The sequence below is a fragment of the Chinchilla lanigera genome, unplaced genomic scaffold (assembly GCF_000276665.1).
Source record: "Chinchilla lanigera isolate Chin_1 unplaced genomic scaffold, ChiLan1.0 scaffold00016, whole genome shotgun sequence".
Lineage (NCBI taxonomy): Eukaryota > Metazoa > Chordata > Mammalia > Rodentia > Chinchillidae > Chinchilla > Chinchilla lanigera.
The window spans coordinates 20,282,208-20,303,918 of record NW_004955417.1 but is presented as its reverse complement, the minus strand read 5'-3'; positions in this window follow the sequence as shown (position 1 = coordinate 20,303,918).

The window sequence follows — 21,711 nt, the reverse complement described above, 5'->3', positions numbered from 1 at the left end:
AAGAAATCATACCAATAATGACAACACAGTAATAAATGCAGAGCTTTTGTTTAAATCCTGAAGGCAAGATACAGGGGTGGGGGAGGGAACCTTTGCTAAGGAAATAAGAAACAAAGAGAGTTACTGTAAAAAGACATGAAAATAATATGAAGCACATACTGCCTATGGAGCTGAGGGCAAACATTTGTGCGGGGATTGTTTGGACAAGCTATCATACCTATATCTTGCATGCTTTATCTCTACTGTGAAGACAACAATACTCAATACATTGGTTATTGTAACTCTTCTACTAACCTGTTTTGAAACTCTGTTTTATTGTTATTTTTATTTTTTTTCTCTTTGAAATAATAACATTAAACAACAAAATAACAAAGTTAGGAGTAAAGATTTTCTAAATTCAATCAGTTGCCTAATAATTATGAGGGGAACATTAAAGATTGCCTAACATAATGTAAAAGCAATTACATATATAAAGACACTGGGATTGTAACAACGTGAACACTGAGATTTTATAAAATAATGACACGCATGGGAACACTGGAAGATAATGTTGAATTCAGATAAAATATATATTACAATGACATTTAAAATGAGTACATTGCATGTTAGTTCTGATATGTTAAATAGATTTGGTTGTATACTTTAGATTATTTATAACTAAATGCTGTTACTATTTATTCTGTCTAGGCCAATATTTCTACGCACTACATATAGGTTTTCTTATCCCTAACTGGGTTTTTCTTTTCTCTTTTGTCTGAAGTAGTATTTAAAATCATGTTAAATTTATGGATTTAAGTTGTGACAATATGTTTTACTTTTATTTTTGTGTCTATTGATAACGTTTTCTCCTTTTGATACAGAGGAGTGTTTGCAAGTCTAAGGACTAAGAAAAACAAATAAAAATGCCATTCTTGTTTGTTTTTCTTGGGTATTTTGAAACTTGATACATCAAATAAAATTTGAAAATTCGGAAATATTTTAAAATTTTACTAAATTGCTTGCTGTTGCTAAACAATGAAACATTTGACTAAGAAATTTTCCTACTCTGTGTTTTTAAAACACCATAAACAAAATGTCTCTTTGTACTACATTTATAATATAGTGACTGCAGGTTATTTAATAATATTGCTCATTTTTTAATTGAAAGAGGTATGGAAATAAAAACATATAAATACTAAGCCAGTTACATTTGTACTCATTTATCCAGAGAGGCCTTAGATTAGGATTAATGAGTGGTTGAAGTTACTTAAAAAATATTTTATTTAGACAGAATGGATACACAAAAAATGGTACAAAATTAGAATAAACAATATAATGAGTTGTGATAAATCTGTAGAGCTGATAAACTGTCACCACACCAAGGTAATCAATATTTCCTTTAGCCCCAAATGCTTCTTACTATTAGTTTTTACCTCAATTTCCTTCTCAGTGCCATCTGTAAATAACCAATGATCTACTGTCTGTACTTACAGGTTAAGTTGCAGGTTTTTGAAATGAAAAGTATTTACTTATTGCCTACTTAATTCAGTCTAGGTATTTTAAAAGTCATCTGTATTTTTATTTTGTTCCATTGCTGTAGTTGATCCGTTTTTTCATTACTGAGGAGGATAACATTACAGGGCTACACTACAATTTATAGATTCACCATTTGTGGACACTTAGATTGTTTCAAGATTCAGGATATTAAAAATAAAGCCTTCTGAATACTCAAGAATAAGTCTTTGTATAAGCATTTTCCTGTCTTTGAGACATACCCAGCATTGGAAGGATGGAAGTCTTAGTCAAGTTGGACTGCCTTAACAAAACATCTTAGACTCTGTAATCTATAAACAACACAAATTTATTTTTCATGGTTCTGGATCCTGGGAAGTCCCAGATCAGATCTGGTGTCTAGTGGTTCATAGGTGGTGCTTGTTACTGCATCCAGGCATGGTGGAAGAGTGAAAGGAGCAAATTTTTAAAGCTCATTTATAGATTGTTAATCCCATCCACAAGGAGGACCCTTGGTGGCCTCATCAACAACTCTATAGACCAGGTCATCCCTTTGGGGCAGTGGGCAGGGCCTTGTGCTGGGCCATCTTCTTCTTTGGCCCCTTGGAGTGGCAGCTTGAAGAGGTACTCCAGCCCCAGCCCTTGCTAATCACATCCTGAATCCTGAACAGCTGCCCCAGGCTCTTAAGTCCTTCTAGTTTCCTACCGTCTCACAAATCCAGGGCCTGCATCCACCTCCGCTATTCACCCACACCCATGCCCTTTACTACACTGTGTTAATCAGAGGGTGATCCCACTTGGACAAGGTCAGGACAGGGCAGAGCTCTCTGGAGCTGGCCTTTCCATGAGGGGCCCAAGGACGTGGTGGCAACAATATCTGGGGCAATTTCTTCTCCCTTCTGGCAGATCTCAGGTGGAAGAACCTACAGGTCACCTATATGTCCCCAAGCATATTTCCTTTCCACATGAAGCATGGGGACAGCCACACATTGCCTCTGTGCTTGTTCTCAACAAAGGCAGTGAGTGGTCTCAAGGAGCCAGAGGCCTCCCTGCCCACGTCTGCTCATGATGAGTGCAAACACTGACTGCACAGTGATGGCTGGGTATAAGACCTTATATGTTCTGTGACTTGTCCCTGTTTGGGGAAACACATTGCATTTGTACAGACAGCAGCTTAGGTAACAGAAGAACTACTCAGCTCTAAGTTGGGGTACAGAGGGGTCCATGGGACTTTTCCAGAAGAGGGGGAGAAACTGCCTCAGAAGACTGGTGCTGCTCCTTCCTTGAGCTCCTCTTTGGAAAAGCCGACCTTTCCCAAGTGTGATCAACCTGGGATGCAGGAGCTGCTTCTCCAGCTTGGCTTCTGAATCTGGCATCAAAAAGGTGCAAAATGAAGAAATCAGTTGCCAAAGTCAAGACCCAGAGAGGTAAGATGGAAGGCGGAAAGAGTTGTGAGGACCAGAAGATGCCGAACGTCAAGAGTGGTTGTGCTCAATCTACCTTGTTTATGAATAGCTGTGATATAACATATGACACAGCTTCACATAAGTGAGCTGAATAAAAGTCTCATATGAACCAAATAATGAATATTGAATGAGAACAATATATGACTTGGAAAACCTGGGAAATCGTACCTCTCACTTGAAATGTCAGAAGTTTGTGGGAGAAGGAACATAATAAAATAAAACCAAGGATGCTGGAGATAAAAGAAACTTTTGTTCCTAAACAGTAAATGAAAGAAATTGATGACTTTGAGAAAATATTTCCAATTCCTTCCCAGGGAATTACCAGCAAACTATAATTATAAACGAGTGTATTTTGTTCTGACTTTAGAAGTCAGATACAAGGATATAACTGAATATAAGATTAAATTTTACATGTCAGTTAAGACATGATAGTTTAGACATTACTGAATATACAAATATAAAACAGTTTCTAGTTCAACTTTGGATGTAATTTTGAAAGCTTTTGTGCATATTTCAGTTTGATGTCATACCACTTTGAGTGGAAAGGACAACTGAAATATTTTGAGGAAACAGGGAGGAAAAGATTTTTTTGTCTTCACATTATCTTTAGAATGTTCTATTTTAGTAACCCCCAAATATATGTTTCATTTCTCTGGGACCTCATTAATAGCAGCATCATATCTTTAACATCTCACAGATCTGAGAGCTCTTTAATCCATAAATCTATGAACACAATAATTTAATATAATAAAATGTCAACTAGTGCTATAATCAACTAGTGCTCTGTGCTGCTGAGTAATGTGAGTTTACAGATAAACTCAGGTGAAGGAGGGAGTACGTTACCACATTCATTCAGCCATCTGTTCCTTAAATATTAGGATTTGGGCACAATTTCAACATCTGCTTATGCACATTGATTTCACACAGTGCTGGTAAAATGCTGACAAAAGTGGAAAACAAACAAAAAATGAACCCATGGAATTTCGAAGGACTTTGCTTTTTGAATTTATATGTATGTATCTCCTGCTTCTAAACTACATCTGTGGTATTTACTGAAATTCTAAAACTAATCAAAAGTCCTCCTGGGAACAAAAATGCTAGTAAATTAAATTTCAAAACCTTTGTAGATTTGCAATTTTATTTCCAAACAGATAGATTCCATTGAACCAGAGTTTCAGTAGGACTGTTTGCTATAGGCAATACATAGCTATCCACTTACTAAAAAAATATCACTACTAATGTACCCTAGAGAATTCAGGCAGTCACCTACTTTGAGTACATTTCTATAATCAAGAAAATATTGGACATACAAGTATATATACATATATATATATATATATATAATTACTCAGATAAAAGAACAAAGATAATTTTTCTCCTCTCTGTCTCTTTGGTGGTAAACTATTATTAAGCTACGTCCTCAACTCTTGTTATTTATTCATTTATTTTTAGACAAGCTCATGCTAAGTTGACCAAATAAGATGCAAATTTTCAATCTTACTGCCTCGGCCCCCAACAATCGTGCTTGGACTGCATTATTTGGGAAGCCATGGACTGGCCTTCAGGATCAATTCCCTCTGATGAACCTCACAAGGCATACAAAACTCTATAGAGATCTGAGAATTAAGAGAAAATGTAACTGAAAGATAAGAAAGGGAGAGAAGAAAAGTGAAAAGAAACATGGACACAAGAAAAAGCAGACTCAAAAGATGGAGAGAAAAAAATAGAAAGGAGGAAAAGGCAAGGATGAGCTGAGCAAAAGGGTAAGAACAAGGAAGAAGAAAAAGGAGGGAAAGAGAAAGAGAAGAGATACGACAGACTAGACAGAATGATTTAATAAGAATTAAAATAATCAAGTGATTCTTACCAGAAAAATGTACCTAGCATTAAAAAAACGCTGGCACACTATACAAAAATATGTGTGCCTTAAGCAATCTTGGAAATAGGCATATCGTACTGTTTTAATGTATGGAAACAACCTTAATCTTAGAGCAGAAGAAAAATGAAGAATTTGTATTTTTTTAAAGAAATGTCACATTATAACTTTGAGTCACACAAAGCACAGAACAAATGTCCCTTAAATTTTAGCCAGGTTAGATTATAATGTGCCTGATAAGGAAAGGTAAAGACAGAGTCTACGAAGTGTCCATGTACTTTAAAGGGAAAAAAATGGCTGGGTGTGGTGGCACATGCCTGTCATCCCAGCACTCTGGAGGCTGAGGCAGGAGGATTGTTGTGAGTTTGAGACCAACCTGGGCTACAAAGTGAACTCAAGGCCAGACTGAACTGCATAGTGAGACCCTGCTTTAAAAAGACTGAAAAAAAAGGGCAAAAATGAAAATAAAAATACAGATCATTATCTCAGATTATTATCATTATTGTCATTTGAATATTCAGTATATGATTTCCTTGAAAGTGAAAGAATCTATTGAAGTAATCTTAAATGTCTGCATATAACTGTGTACTATAATATCCATTCTTCAGTTGGTCATAATTAAAGTAATATCTTGGGAACCACAGAGTAGGTGGTGATACTGCACTGTAAACATCAGTTAAACAGTAATCTCATTTCAAAACATGAAAAAACCTTTCTGAACATTTGAACTGTGAAACAAGATTTTATCCATTCCTAGTAAATAAACACCCAATCTGATCCTTTAGGAAAGTTTATGGCTAATCACTGATTATTATAATTGCATATGGTTGTCCAAGGTTTTAACAATGTAAGGTTATCAAAACAGGGTACTTGAACTTGTAACCACATAGAATTATCAAGCGACCTCAGGTCCCTGAGAAACTTTGCCTCAAGATTCTTAGGGAAAATGAATTTACATAAGGGAGAACTGGAGAATTCTGTTTCTGAAATAAGAATCCCGACATTTCCATACTTTTCTTTCATTGTCTTATATGTTCAGGTTTCTTTTTCTTTTTTTAAGACATAGCTCATGTTTCTCAAAAATGTGGAGGCTTTGGAAATCTCTGTTTTCTGACTGACTGAAGAAGGACACATCCAAGAAGGGGCTAACGTGGGGTATCTCTTTCATCTAACCAGTTTCCTGAGGCACAGTCTTTTTAGGATTTCATAAGGAAAAGTTAGAGGATTTTTTTTTTTCCAGTTTAGGTCCATGTGCTTTTTATTTTAGATTAGGTTATCTCTCAGCCTTAGTTGATGCAATATGGTGCTATTTTACAGTTTTCTGGGCTTTCATATCTATAATTATGTGATATTAAAGGCTGCAATGATAACTGAAAATTGTATCTCTCAAAAAGTCCCTATACAAACTTCTGCCATAAAATATCCTTCCTAATGCTGGAGGTGGTTAGAAGCCCTAGAGATGGCTTCTCTTTTCATATCTTACTCCTCCTCAAACCCAGCCTCTCAGTCCCCAAAGGCATGAGTGGAAAGTGCTTTCTTCTCATAAACATTGCTGATTTATTCTGGGCCTGTGAATTTGCCTGCTTCCTGATCTTTAGACCTAGTATTAGTCTAAATAACAATTGTGTTTCCTATTGAATTTTTTCTGTCTTAGCTAGTAATCACAGAGAGTACTATTCATTTACAAAGGTAAGTGTTTTCAAATGAAACCTTAATTTGATTTTGCATACTGTCAAGACTGTGTATATATCCTTTAAATATCAATGTAACAACGTATAGGAAATACAGTAGTCAAACCTTAATACTAAATGTGCTGTCTGAGACAGCCTGGACTCTGACTAGAGGAGCTGTTACTTAACATCAACATAACACAGGAAGCCATGCTTCTGATGTGAAACCTGAGTGCCATTTCTTTATTTTTTTTTTCACAACTTATGTACTAAACGTTTAAAAATATTTTGATGAATATATATCCACAAAAACAAACCACAAACAAAAATCAAGGAAACACATTTACCATCTATACCATTTTTATACAGAATGTAAATTACTTTTTTACAAGGGGACTGTTTTTAGAAAATAAATTTCTCTTGGAAAAGTTATTCTTGTTTTTAAGAGGGAATTATCTAGAATTATTTCTATCCAGTCTGTGCCTTGCTCACAACTGTTAAAACTGGTAACTTTGAAGTGGCTGCTATGTCTATAATCTGTGACTTTAAAACTAAGCGTATGTGAACAATAAGGCAGTATGCTAATAAGTGAGAGGTTAAATTCTTCACACATTTTTGAAGCAATGAGGATTTTATTTTTAAATTTTTTTTTTTGGTTTTTCTCCGGTACCGTGAACCGAACTCATGACTTTGCGCTTGCCAGGCAGGCGCTTTGGCCGCTGAGCTAAATCCCCAGCCCCAGCAATGAGGATTTTAGAATTTAGATCTGTGACTTAATCTCAAATGTGTACATTAAAGGATAAAAAAAATACAAAAATATTAAGCTATTAGAAGTATAGACTATTTCTATGATAATATTTGGTGTTTCAAAAAATAGAATGGGGGTTGGGGATAGAGCTCAGTGGCAGAGTGTTAGCCTGGCAAGTGCCAGGTCCTAAATTCGATTTCCTGTACCAAAAAAAAGTAGAATGGTACATAATGCATCATCAGGGTAAAATAATGATCAATTAATACAAGTGAACTCTTTTATTTGTGTACTTTTTGTTAAATGAGATAAACATGAAAATAATCATTTCTCTTCACCTTATTGTTTTTGAACTTGCCTATGTGAAAATATTCACAATAGACACTCCAATCCTAGAAATACAGAGATAAATGAAAAACAAGAGCTTATCAAAAAAAGCAATATGAGGGGCAGGGGATATAGCTCAGCAGCATAAGCACCTGCCTGGCAAGGGCAAGGCCATGAGCTCAATTCCCTGTAGCGGAAAAAAAAAAATCAAAAAAACCAAACAAACAAAAAAAGAAATTAAGTGGGGGAATCTGATGGAAGGGATTAAAATATTTCTAATTTTATGGATTGGAGTGAGCAAAATCTATCAAGTGAAACAAAATATAACTATAAATACCAAGTGTAGTAAACATAGATTAAGAGAATACTCTAATTGAAGAGTAAATATAAGGGAACATCTGAAGAGTAAAATATAGTACACATTTAAGAAACAATATATATACAGAATATATATATAATCAGTGGCATAACTGTACTGCTGGTGTCTGATAGTTTGTTGAGGGGAACAGTTAATGATTAAAAGTTTTTTTTTTATTTTGACCAATTTTGCATGCTTGTATCTGGTAATCTGAGCAATTTATGAGGACAAAAATTTGCAATAAAATAAGCATTGGTGAACTCCTACAATCCTGTCTAGTGAAACTATGTATTTTCTCTAACGTTCTTTTAAATTATTATTTTCTTATTCCCTTTAGTGATTTGATCAATTTTCTATTCTTACATCTGGTAATCTGAGCAACTTTGCTCAAGATAACAATATGCAATATAACAACCACAGTTAATCCCTATCATTTAGTTTAAAACCCTATATCATTTTTAATGTCCTTGCTTGGTTTTGTTTATATTTTGCTATTGGTTTTTTGGTATTATTTTCTTTAAAATAAAAAATTTAAAAAGATGCTGCTAAACAAATTTACCTTTCAAATAAAGTAATTTACATAAGTATTATGCATACAAGGTTAATAAATTGGAACTGATTGATAAAATAATTAGTAAAATTTAAGTGAATTAAAATGTGAGGATAACTTTTCAGAGCACCTTATTTATCTTTAATCTCCAGTGTTAACTCTTTGATTGTAACATTGAACAGATTTCATATACCTCAGTTGAATAAAAATTATTAATTCTCAATATCTACTATGATACCGTAAACTAGTAAAGAAAACTTATGTAAACAGCATGATTTGATTGTTTCTACATTTGAAAAAGTAGTTTGATGAATGACAAAAATAAACACAATATCATTTGTTTTTTATTACATAATTTGAGAGTATTAGAATATATGTATATATTTTTCTTATGGAAATTGTATACGTTTCATTTTACTCATTTTCTCCTTCGGTGTGTCTAGTACTGCATACTTTGAAATATGGAAATTCAATTCCTGCATCTATTTCTGTCTTATTATTTGGATTTTCCTTTCCATTATATGCACGTATAATAGTCACTTTCCCTTTACTTAAAAAAAAAATATTCAAAGCACACATCTTAAAAATAAGGAGAGATTTATTTGGCTTTTGGTCCCAGCAGTCAAATGTTTTTTAAATATGCTGAGCTCAAAGTCAGCTGGCTCCAAAGCAGAAATGGTACTGTCAGAGGGCCGGTGGAGGACAGTGGCGCATCCTACCGCAGCCAAGAAGCAGGCTCTACCTCGTGAATGTCCATAGCCCTGCCCAATATCGTCACCCTGCTCCCCAAGCCTTACACTCAGATCTTGGGGGACAATCATCCAAAGCAAAGGATTTTGTCGATGTCTTTTCTGATTTCAGTCAACTGAAGTTTAATATGTGATTGAATTTTCTTCCTTTTTGTTCTGCTTCCTTTCTTTGATGTAAGCAAATTCTTCATGATACTTTTATGCCCTTTACATAGTATTTATACTAAGAGTGGTATATAAGATGCCTCCACCTTGAGCTTCTAGAGGAAAGTGTTTTAATCTGCTAAAATGACTTAATATTTCATTTTTGTTGCTGTTTGATTTCATTCTATATGAATTGTACAGTCACTGTGTTTCCTCTGTTAGATTTATATGCTTGTGCAAAAAATAAAACCAACATAAACTGAAACAGGAAAAGTAAAATAAAATGATTAACAAACATATACCAAAGGCAAACAAAAAATGATATAATGGCTTATAAGCAGTGTGGTATTTAGCCCCCAAAGAATTAAATGAGGTAGATTTAGAGATTTAAGGATTAGAAATTTCAAAGCTCATACATCAGTTTTAAATATCAATCCAGGACACAGCAGTAAAATTTCTAAACAAAAAGTTACAAGAAGGAAAGCTAGATGGAAAGCATCCCTTTAAAATAACTTAGTACTCTAAAACCAAGCCCTTTTAACTGGAAAAAAATAATCACATAGAAGACTTTAATCTGATACATATTGTAAAATAAGTGTCTTTGTATTTCCTCATTGGTACTACAGAAAAAACCCATTCAGTTACACAAGAAAGATTTTAAAACATAATTTGCATAAAGAAGAACTATTATAGAAGGAATATTTCATTAGAGATCACCGTGTGTCTGGATGTGGTGTGCCAATACATTAAATACATTAAATCATAGTAATTTACATATATATGAAAAAAATGATTTATAATTTTCCTTTATGATAATATGCTTGTCAGCTCTTGGCATCTGGATGATGTTAGTCTTACAACAGTTGTTATGAAATGTGTTTCTCTCTTTTGCTTGGAAAAGCTTGTTCAAGATGTGTTATTTCTTCTTATGTTGGAAGCATCCACAAGAAAATGTAATTGAGATAGAAGTTTCTTCCATAGGAAATAGATTCAATTTCCTTAATAGATATTGGACTATTCAAATTTTGCATTTTATCTTGTTTCAGGTAATTATTTTCTCAAGGAATTTGTTAATTTCCTTTAAGTCATGAAATATCTTGACATACAGTTGCATCTACTATTTTCTTAATATATTTTTGTTAGTGGAACTTAGCAATTTTTTCCTTCATCATCACTGGCTTTGGAGTATTGTATTTTTCTCATTCGTTTTTTATTTTCTGTGCATTAAACTTCTTAAAATGTCAAAAGTTGGAGTTGTTAATTACTTCTATTTTTGGCCATGTAATGTATTCCTTCTCTCCCGTTATTTTTTGCATTCTATTTATTTTATGGGAGTGGGATGTGTTGTTTGTTTCTCATTTTCTCAGATGGAAGCATTGAGCTCTTAGTGTCCGATCTTGTTAGTTTCTAATATGCACATTAAAATTGCAAATATTTCCTGGAGAACTTCTTCACTTACAGTATAAGAATAGATGTTTTAGTTAGAGTCTCTACAGGAAAAAAATCAATGGAAATACATGAATAACTATGCAAGAAGATTTACTAGGTAGGTTTGCCAGATCAGAAGCTGGAGAGTCCACAGTGTGCACTTGTAGGATGAGAAGTGAGAGAGTGGCTGTCTCTCCCCTGGAGAGCTGGAGAATTTGTAGTTGCTCAGCCAAAAAGATGGAAGCTGCAGAAGGAAAGAGACCAAGGACACAGAGCCAGTCCAAGGATGAAGGTCTGGAATCCCACTGGAGGATCACTGAAAGGTCTGTGTTGGAAGGCTGTAAAAATACAAAACCTGGACACCAATGTCTAAAAGTGGAGCTTCTCTAAAAGAACACACTCCATTCTTCCTTTCCCTTTTTATTCCACCTAGGCTATAAGCCTATTGGTTGTTGTCGCCCCCAGCCAGGATGAATCTTTGCTCCAGCCCATTTGCTAACCTACATATTAGTCATCCAGACATTCCCAGAATTCTGTTTTACTAACCTGATAGGCATTTCTTAAACCACTCAAATCAGCAATTGTTTAATGGCATACTGAACATTCCTCTAATAAACAGTTTAAAATATTGTTGATGTGAAATTTTAACTCAATTTATTTTACTTTAATGTGCTTGAAATGTATTTTTAAAACTAATTTACAAATATGAAATTTTTCTAGTTACCATTTTGATAATAATTTGTAACTTAAATTCATGGTAGTAGTCCAAGAACAAATTGAAAATAATGTCAACACTGAGTTATTGCTTATTATTAATATTCTCTTACAATTCTTTTGGTGGTTCTAATAGATATTCCAATTATGACCTTTGACTTATAGTACTGAATACCTTTTACTTCTTTCTGCTGTTAATATTGTTAGAGAACACTGAAAATATATTTACTCTATTTCACTTTATCTTATAGTTTTCATAGACCTTATTTCTAAGTATATTTAAAATGCATACAGTACTATATTCATTGTTTTTTATTGTCAGTATCCATTTGCAATTTGACCATTTGCTATTCCCAGTGATTTTTAATATGTCAGTTCTTTTTATTATTCTGTGATCATTTTTCTTCATATGAAAGAAGTCAACATTCAGGTGCGCACTGGAATTCGGGTAGAAAGCAGAATTTAGTACTAAGAATGAAATTAAATTTAAAATATATTTTAAGGCCTACAATGTCTGCAGGAGATGTCTATCTTCCCACTCCCAAATGTACAATTGTCAGTTTGTGTTTATAATAAAACTGTTGCCAAGGGCTTTGAGGAATCTGCTATCCTCCACACTGGTGGGCCAAAACTGAAATTCCAAAAAGAAAAGTAGTCAAAAAATTTCATCTACCATTTCATGTCATGTCTAAATAGGAACAAACATTGACGTTTATTGTCTCACTAAGACAGTGAAACACAAACAGAAGATGTAATTCATGCTAAAAGCTACCTCAACCCAGGTTATTTGGACACCATAACCTTAAGACTACATTAATTTTTCATAATGCTAATTTTATACTAATGGAAAATATTATGTAATTTATAACTCTTTGGAATATGTCTTTAAATTCTAAATATAAAAATAAAAGCAATGATTCCAAATAAATATAAATAATTGACTACTGCTGGATATCAGGAGTCTTAGCCTGTGTCCTCTAGAAGGTTGTTTGTAGGGTGTGAGCTTAGGGTGATAGAAAGGAAATGATATGGCACAAGATGAGCAACATCATGATTATTTACTTCCCTGTTGGCACCCACTTTACAAGTGTCCAGGGGCATACTCAGGTGAGATTCCAGGTGGGGCTGTTACTTAGCATGGAGGACCTTCCTTGAACAACTTCAGTGAATTTATATGCTGGAGCTCCTCTGACTGCCATTTCTCTCAGTTAACTTTCAATTCATAGTGAACAAATTCCACTGAACTTGCAGTTTCCATGTTCAGAAGCTCTGCCATTGTTCAGGAAGCTGTAACCCACATACCTCATGTCATGGTGTTATATTTGATCATGAGGTGGAGAAGACGGAAGTAGTAAAGAGAAACAAAGAAATACAAGGTTTATTTCTCAACATTCTGAGCCAAATTCATACTCATGAACTGAAGTCTCACCACTAGCCTGTCAAGTAGGCAATGGATTTTAGCCAGTTTTATAACATGCAAGAAGTTCTCTTCAAGGTCAGGCCATTTAGAATCTTGTAGGCATAATTCAGATGTAACACATCTGCTTCCAACCAATAGCTATTGTTTCTGGGCCATATATACTCATAGGTTCAATGTTAAAATATGGTATTTCAATTAAACAAAAGTAATACATTTTCAGTCAAGTCCGACTATAATGCTACATAGGCATTTTGTCACTGAGTGCAACTGTTGAATGCTGGACTGTTTTATTTTACTTTGAAGACTACATAACTTTTTAATAAAATGTTGCCCATGTGGAACTTGAATATACAATCAATGGAAAATTCACTGAGTTTAATTTGGAATTGGATAAATGAAAGTTATAGATAACTTCACAAAGAAACCTATTTAATTATCTAGGAAAGTACAAACATAAATAGTCCTGGAGGCACAATACTTCTTCTGCCTAATAAAGATTACTGTTTATTTAAGGAAGGGGACATAATAAATACTTAATGCTGAGCCAGATTTTCCTTTGCATTTTAAAATCATAAACAGCGCTTCCAGATTTTGTCCCAGAGATAAAGCACAAATTTTACTCCAAGGCTGAATTATGATCAAATACTCCAGAATGCAGCTGTACCATGATGTACAAGAAAGAACAAATAATTAGAAGGCATTTCTCAGTGTTCTGAATATCTTTTCCTTCTATGCATCTTCAAATTGACTTAGACGACCTCTGAAAACCATAACGTAAGTGATGTCCATAGCTTAAGCTCATCATATAACACCAGGCTATGATACCACTTTCATAGTCAAACTAAATAATTTATTTTTAAAACAGTATTTAAATTCATGTCTTTGTTCTTGGTAACTCTAACACTGTAAATCGGATGAAGACAGCAATCTAATCATGTCTCATCATGCAAATACATCAAGGCTTGTGAAATTCATAGTTAAGTGATGTCTCATTTATAGAACCTAGTGTGTATTCCCCTGACCAGTATTGACAATGAGACGTCAGTCATCAACACAATGATTATAGAAATGTGTTATATAATTACAAAGATCTTCCTCCATGCTTATGTTATTTCCAATGATTAAATTCTTTGCATTTCTTTATTTTTTTGGGAATCACACTATTTATATGTATAGACTCAGATCATCTAAGGGTCAGTCATTATAGAGGAGAAAATAAGCAAAAGATGGGGACTTTGATCTCAGTACCATCGATCTCTTTGGCTTTCACACTGATGACAATTAACATCAATGATTTGTTATAGATTATCCACTTAAACAGGATGTTTTAGCAATAAGTCTATTTATCAAAAAGGCATCTCACTGAAAAAATGAAGTTAGGCAATTTAATGCATTAAAATCTCCCCCAATAAGCTCAATTGGACTTTCTCCTGCTATTTCAGGAGAATGTATTATGAAAAGAAAAAGCTATTCTTAAGGTTAGATATATCCACTAATTAAATTGTTATGTTATTATCGAAGGTGTTACCTTCATCTTTGAAAATACTTTTGAAAATAATTTTTTACCATCATTGGTATTTCATCCCATGACCACCCTATAAGAAGTCCTCTGGCCCTGGGCTGGGAATTTAGCTCAGCTGCAAAGCGCTGCCTGGGAAGCGCAAGGTCATGAGTTCCATTTGTAGGACCCGAGAAAAACCAAAAAAAAAAAAAAAAAAAAAAAGAAAGAAATCTTCTGGCTCTGCTAGTCCAAAGTGAAAGGAAACTACCATGTATCTACTTCATAGAAACCAAGGAGCTTGGTAATCGTTTTATTTCTTTTTCTGAAATAGTGTCACAGCACAACATAATAGCTATGAGTGTGAAATGAAAAATCAAATTGTATGCAATTGAGTGAGGTTGAGTTTCCAAGAATCTCAAGTCGCAGCATTTTTTATTTACCTAAAGCCAATAATGATAGTATACACATCAAAAATATAGTTATTGTAGGAAATATAGTTTTGAGTACACTATTGGATACTTGCTCTCTATTTAATAAATTTATTCCACTGTTTTGCCATTATACACTACTACATTTATCACATTATGCAAAAGAAACACTCAGACAGAATAAAACCTCCAGGAAAAGACAAACACAAACACAGTAACACAATACACAAAAACAAAACAGGCAGAACTCTAGAGAAGACAATCATCAATCAACTAAATTCTATATGAGAAGAATGAAGTGGTGGATGAAATAAAAGTAGCTTCACATTTTTAAAGAAAGTGCATATTATGCATTTCAAAGAATGCATAATATTCCCATTGCTGACAAAATATAGAAAATATAAAAAGGAGATATAATTTACACTTTAATAGTACTAACCAGAGTTAGATAAAATGTAGCCTTCAAAAATTTAAGATATGGTCCAAGAGACTGGGGAAAATGCCAAAAGAGAAGACTAGATTTGGGGGTAATTAAGGTTTAAACTTGATCTTAATTTTATCTATTCAGTGCTCTTTCTCTTTTTATTTTTTTTTTTCAACAAAAGCAAGTTTGGTTTACTCAAAAGTTTCATTAAATAAGTCTACTAAGGTGAGAAACTAAAGCACAGAGCACAGTCTTACAAGAAGTACAACACCTAGAGTTAGGGCAAAATGTGCAATTAATGACTGCTGGGATAACCCCCAGGTTTGACTTGTTTATTTTTTAAAAATAATGTACACTGTTAAATAATGTAAAGAAAACATTTATAATTCAGAAAGTTCTTGTAATGTGGGAAAAGATACTCAAAATGTACTATTAACACAAAAATAATTTAAACAGCTCAGTAGCGCTAGTTCATTCCTCTAGGCTTCAGTTGTTTCATCCACAGGAGGGGAAAAATCAACAGTAAGCAAAACCAGTTCTTATTTTTGAGTATGAATGAGAAGAACTCCAGATTACTAAGCCAAAATAACAAAACAGAAACCCGGTGCATGGGGCTCCCTCATTCCGCTGGTCGAAAGTTTTGTGTCGTTCTCCGCAGGTGATCTTTTCTCATTTACGTGGCACCTTCTCGATCGATTCTGTCTGTGCTCTTATCCTTGCCAGAAGAATGGTGAGCAGAGAATAAACCAGACAGTACTTTGGAAGCGGGCCTTACAACCCCTGTGCGTTTCATTCCACCTCCTGAAAACCTCCAGCAATCATTTGCATCTCTGAGGCCAAGGCCAACCTAATTGACAAAATGGCCCGTACATGAACGAACAAGATTCAAGTAGCCACTGGCTCTTCCTATCATGATGACGCTTGCAGTGTGCCTCTGAGGTGGGAAAAGGCTGGAAATATATGTTTCCCAAGTAAGAGACAAGAGAAGTTTTCAAGAATTTAAGAGTTGTAGTTTCTTTCTCTGTCTTCTGAGAATAATGAGATTCCCCATCATAGCCAGTTAGGACAGTATATCCGGAAAGCTCTGCAAGTTATAGAACTGCCTGTGACACTAGGCGCAGCACTAAATAATACTGGTTGGTTGCAGTTATTATTCAAGGGAAGGTTGCATATGAAAACACGAGAACATTACTTATAAACCTGGAAATGGAGGCGGCGCAGTAGATTATGAACCTGCAACTACTTGGATATCACAGAGGCAATGTGTAGGAAGAAACCTTTCCTATAGTGCTTACTGTTCAGAAGTGCGTCCACTTTGCGCAGAATGTAGCACCCCAAGCTGAGAAATGCACGGTGCACGTGCAACAAGAGGAAAGTAATCCAAACAGGATCTCAGAGCAACTTCCTCTCTCTGTGACTCTTCACTCTCACACCGCCCAACTTCCAAGGCTGGCCTCCACCCTCTCCTCTTTGCGTTTCATTTCTTCTTGGTCTCATCTGTTCAAGCCCAGCTCAAACCAGTAAGACTTATGACGATCATTGGCCAGGCATCACAGTATCTTCAAAACAAACCCATTGTGTAGTTTTGTTCACTCAGCTCACACTTCTATCTTTTATTTTTTTGTTTGTTTGGGTTTGGTTTTCTTCTGGTACTGGGAATCGAACTCACGACCTTGCACTTGCCAGGCAGGCACTGTGCCACTGAGCTAAATCCCCAGCCTCACTTCAATCTTTTAAATTGTCCAATTGTATTATAACTCCCACCTCACTAGTCCTGAAACAGAATTTTCTGCTTGCAACCATGGATGCCGGCTCAACTTCTCACCTTACTCATTTTACACCTGCTCTAGACAAAATTGTTGAATGACTTAAAAAAAAACATACTCTTTCAATTTCCTTTTGGCATGTCCACTGTGGAGTCACATGGACCTAAGACTTCTTTCCAAGTGCATTTGTTGATCTGGAGTTTGGTAAGCAATGTTTTATTTATTTATTTATTTATTTTCTTTTGGTACCAGGAATCGAACTCAGCCAGGCAGAGGTTGTACCACTGAGCTTTATCCCCACCCTTGGTAAACAGTGATAATGGCAGAAGCAATATAAGTCCAAGACACTAAAACATCTAGCAAACAATACTGGAAGAACAGAAGTATACATGTACAGTATTACACAATTCTACATTCACATTTATTTATCTAATACAATGGAAGTACAAATGAAAAAGTTAAAGTGTCTCCATAGTACAGAGCTAGCTTTTTTGTGTGTGAACTTTTTAAACCTTTCATATTTTACTCTTAAAATTGCTGTTGTCCAACAACATTATATGTCACAGTGTTTCCACATCAAAACTGATGGCAACTTTATATGTCTGCAAGGAATGGTAACTTTTTTCCCTAATTGTTAATGCTGCAGTCAAAGCTGCTAATATCTTCTGCTTAAAGCACTAATGACCTAACATAAGAAAGGGTTGCAACCGTGACCCCTGGTATTTTCCACGGGGTTTCTAAAGGAGCGGGGTTAAAAGTGAGGGTGAAGGACCCAGCAGGAGAGAACCCCATTTTTTCATCTTATCATCTGAAGATTTGAGGGAGTAAGGGAATTGAGTCATGTACCACCCTTAAGAACTCCATCACCTTGCAAATATAAGAGATGAAGTTTGGTTTTACACTGAGCTGGCCTACAGCTTCCTGATGACAAGATATTCTTTTATCCCTAGGCCTCAGCGGTGGGTAAAGATAAACAGGAAGCATAGTTTGAAGCTGCCTCTCCACAGGAAAGTTGCTCCCTCCTTGTCCCACTCCAGTAAGTGGACGGGCAAGGAGATTCTCTATTCTGAGGGTTCAAGGCTGTATTAAAGCATTCCCTTCAGGCAAGAAATAACCAGCTAAATGCAGCCCTAGTAGTTAGTAGATAGGTTAACTTCTCCATCCCACCAGCCCTCTGCATTCCTTCTCTGGTTCCCAGATCTACTGAGTTAACATCTCTAGGTCTAAGTGGTGGAAACCGGCGGGTTGCTGGTGGATTTCTGCAAAGTGCTGATGTTGAAATTCTGCAAGGAAGCAGTTCCCGAAGGCTGGAACTGACCAAGTGGCTGCAGTGTTGGGCCACCCATCTCGCTCCACTGAGGGCCAAATGTGGTAGCTGGAAAACTGAACTGCTGTGGGGGGCACATGGATTTGGGGAAGTGACCTAGAGAGGTAGCTGAAGCTGCAGAGATGGGAGCAGAGCCACCCAGGTTCGAGGTCATGGAGGTGCACAGCTTCCCAGGAGCAGAGAACTTCCTCGCCATTCCAGGGCCCTTGTCACATGTCCTTTTCTTCCTCTCCTGCCTGATAGACTCTTGGCGTCTCGGGCCCAGTTGTCCATCAGTTTGTGCAAGTCTTCTGTGAAAGTCCCCTTCCTGCTGGACGTTACAGCAGGAGGTTGAGCTTGGGCAGACTGGCTGTTCACTGTTGCCCTGACAGTGTTTGTGCTACTGGTTCTTGAGCTGCAGGCAAGAGGGTTGGTACTGAAATGGCACCATCACTGGTGAAGTCTGAGTAGAGATTGTCACTGGAGGGAGAGCTTAAGAGGCTGTAACAGCTGATTCTGCCCAGTTTCTGGGACGTGGACAGGAGGGTGGAGTGTCTCCTGGGGGTGCAAGACCGAAGCTGTACTCTGAGCAGACAGACTACCTGAAAGCTGTGTGCTTTTGTTCCCCGATGAAGTGCTACAACTAGATTTGCTGCATTTGCTCTTAGTGGGTCATTGCCTTCTCTTTTTTTTTAATTATAAACTAGAAACCAAAACTTTATGTTTTCTCTACTGAGCATTTATTACACTGGTGTCAATTTTGAATCAATGAGAGCAGTGTCACTAAAAGACAGCTGAGAAATAGAATTTTAGAGATTAACCTCAGAAACACACGTAGAGAACTGGGATCCAAGTTTGGGGTCCTAAAATATGCTTGGCTCTGTAAACGCAAATGTTTGCATAGCAATGTAGATAGGAATCTTGACAGCTGTTAGTGGCCCCAGGAATTAAAGGACAAAAGTGAACTGTGGGTGTGGGTTGCATCAGGAGCGATTGGGCAAAAGTAAAGTTTAGTAGGTAGAACTGCAACCAAACTGAGATTCTGAATTTAATCCTCACTCTCAGCTGTTCAGTGCAGAATTAGCTCTGCTTATGGAGAAATTAAGAATAAATAAATTTGTCATTATCTCTTTCATGCATCAGTTTAGTGACTTTATATCTACAAATTTGAAAATGTTCTATCAAAAAGTGCAAATGTGCATCTATCAAGAACACAAAAATTAGGAAACCCTATTTAATCTTTTATTACTATAAAGGTAAAAGTTAGGATTACGTAATGTGAGCAACATCCTTAGTTAAGAGTTTGGACTTCAGAAAAATAGGTAACATATATCCAAGTAATTTACTCTTTTATCTATTTTAGTTATTCAGTGATTTATTGCATGCTAAGCACAGCTCTGAGTTCTGTGGAAATTGAGGTTAAAAAAAATAACTATATTCATGAAGCTTACCCACCAGTAAAAAGAAAAAGAAAACAAATAGAAAGGTGTCAAGATTGAATCATAGTGGTGTATTACATAATGAAAATAATATACATTAATTGAAAGATGGCATGAAGAGTCATGTTGATTGAATTTCCAAAAAAATCTCCCTGGGGTGATAGTCATTTGGATCCCTGAATGGCAAGGAGTAGTGAGACATCTGATGACCAGGACATCATCAACCAGACGAGGTGAGAAGCCCCTTTTAGGGCCACAGTGAATGAAACTGAGTAACTGAAGAACTGAAGTAGAAGAATTTAGTAGCTGGAGTGCTTTAGAAAATGACATCAGCCAACAGGGCTTTAATTAATGGTGGGATTTTGGAGACATCTGTCTGAAATTTGAATCTCATTCTAATGTTATTAGGAAATCATCAATGGTCTAAACAAAGTATATCTAGAACCTAGTTATGGAAGGATCATTCTGGACAAAATATAAGGAATACATAGATGAGAAAAAGGAGAGTAAACTTTGAAGAAGGACCTGGAATAAAATTTTACTTTTTAACCTGGATTAAAGCGAATGAATAAATTCTATTATGTGGTAGAAGTGAAAGGAAAGATCTGTGATATGTTTTGTTCACAAAGTTATTCAAATTTACAAATAGGTTGAATATGGAAGAATGGGGAAAGGAGGAAAAAAGATAATTCTTGAGCCAGTCTCTAAATATAGTTAGAGAAATCAATCATTATTTTGGATGCATTCTTTATAATGATTATGGAAAAATAAGTGAATGCATGTTAGATATGCCTGCATTCCAGTTTAGGGAAGGGGAGGTGCTAGGTTTATAATTCTGAGCATCATCAACATATAAATGTTATTAAAATATGTCATGATATATTAAAATTATTAAAATTATCTTGGAAAGTAATTTAGAGAGAAATATAAAAAATTATATTACCAAACTCAGGAGACCAAGCGAGGCCTTCTCATACGTGGAATTGACATTTTTCTTTCTAGTAAAAAATGTATTTCAGGTTTATGAGAGCCCTACTGACTTTCTTTGACTTAGCCAGTTGCAAATTGACTATATGAAATAAGAACTGATTTTTAGAGTAAGCTATCATATCTATTCATTAAGGCAGAGTAGTTTAAGTTATAAAATGCATTCTGTCTGGAGAAGGGACCCTGTATATGTAACTGAGATATAGATTTGCTTGTGACTAGTGGAAACACCTGAAATCACATGGGTACAAGTGACCAAAAAGGATTACTTCTCTCTGGTATAAACATCTAGAGGAATACAGTCTGCGGCTTTCATGGTGGGCTTTGTAAAAATGTGTTTCTTCAGGAACTCAGTTTAGTACTTAGCCTTACACAGGGTCTGAACTACACTTTGATGATGTTCCAGAGAGTATTTGTTCTTTAGGTAACAACACAGAAAAATAATAAAAACAGAATGGTATCCAGATGCCATTCAGTGCCTATTTAGGAAAATTCCAAGAGCTGCCACTTATTAACTCTTTCAAGAAGAAGCAACTGTTAGCTTCAGCATGAAAGGTGCTAAGATTGGGCATGATTTGAGGACTCAAGTGTTGAGACCATAGTTTTCAGTGTAGTGAGGTTGGTGAATCTTTCAAAGGTGACGCTTCATGGTGAGGTCACTATGGACCTATTGACCCTCCCTGTTCTGACTTCCTGCCTGTCAGTGTACGCTTTCTGTCTTGTTATGCTTCTCTCACTATGATGCTAGGTCCTCACCAGAGCTGAGAGCAGCATCAAGCCCTTGAACCTCCGAAATGGAGAGTATGAGACCTTTTTTTTTTAAAAAAGAAAATGGCATTTATTTTGTATGACACTTTGTTTTAGTAACGGGAAACTGATTAATACAAATGCAGTCTGAAATTTAAAATGAAAAACACTGTTT